The sequence below is a fragment of the Apteryx rowi genome, unplaced genomic scaffold (genome assembly GCF_003343035.1).
Source record: "Apteryx rowi isolate R43461 unplaced genomic scaffold, aptRow1 scaffold_932, whole genome shotgun sequence".
Classification (NCBI taxonomy): domain Eukaryota; kingdom Metazoa; phylum Chordata; class Aves; order Apterygiformes; family Apterygidae; genus Apteryx; species Apteryx rowi.
The window spans coordinates 176,081-177,216 of record NW_020451241.1 but is presented as its reverse complement, the minus strand read 5'-3'; positions in this window follow the sequence as shown (position 1 = coordinate 177,216).

Sequence of the window (1,136 nt, the reverse complement as noted above, 5' to 3'; positions counted from 1 at the left end):
CTAAGTCTAAACTTTGAACCCTCATCTGAAACCTAAATCTGATCTGAACACAATCACTCCCCATCTATTTATAATAAATATAACGAAAACAGACAGGAAACCTTTCTCCCACACTAACTGCTCATACAGTTCAGCAGTGACCTATTACCACTGCAGCACAACAGAAACATCTAATAGGATTAAAATCAATATCATTGGCACTGAGAAAAGATCATCTAGAACCTGAACACAACCAATAAGCACTCTGACTGTAAGAACACTATGTGTCTATTTGCGTATTTTGTACTGTTGCCAGTTGCTACAATATCTGAACAAGTTCCTGGTAAAATAGAGTGGCACTAAAACAAGCTCTACAGTGGAGGTGCTAAGTCTCTGGCCTTTTGCTTTTTCCAGATTATTAAAAATTCTTCATGAAGTTGGATTTTAGGCACTTTAGGAAAGAGAAAGTTATCATTTGCTTTTAAGTATTGTTTCCTGAGAAAAATATTACTGTAAAGGTTTTATGCAGCATTTTCTTTTGATAGTCAGATTCTGGATTTATCCGATCACTGTTGAAGACTTTCCTAGCCAAAGAATGCTCCAACATGCTTCAACTTTCCTTAGAGAAATAGTGAAATAATCGTTTCTCTGATACTCAGCTCTTCACTATATAAAGAAGACTAAATCAGCAACTGGGAAATAGCTGGAAAATTGTCTTTTTGTTTGTTTTGTATTTAGTTTTTTCAAAGCATACTTGTTTAACTGGGAGTAGAACTAAGGTCAAAATTATAACTTTGTTCTGTGAAAAAAGAATTCACTGGCAACCTTCCAGTCAGGCTGAAAATAAGGGCCATTTTTTTTCTGAATTATCTCATTGCAAACTAGATACAATGGTAAAGGAGTCAGTGAAGATACTCTGGTTTTACAGCAGTGAAAACTGGAGAAGCCTGTGGCCCTAGAGGACTGAATTTATATTAACATTTCTAGCTATAAAGTAATTCCCAGATCTTACTCCTGGCATATGAGGCAAAATTAACATTTAAGAACTACAGCCTGTTTCTAGACTGTTTTTTCCCAGGCTGAATACAGCCAAGATGTATGCTGAAGTGGGAGGGGAAACTCCCTGTATCACAAGGAAAATGTTCTGCGAGGGTAGG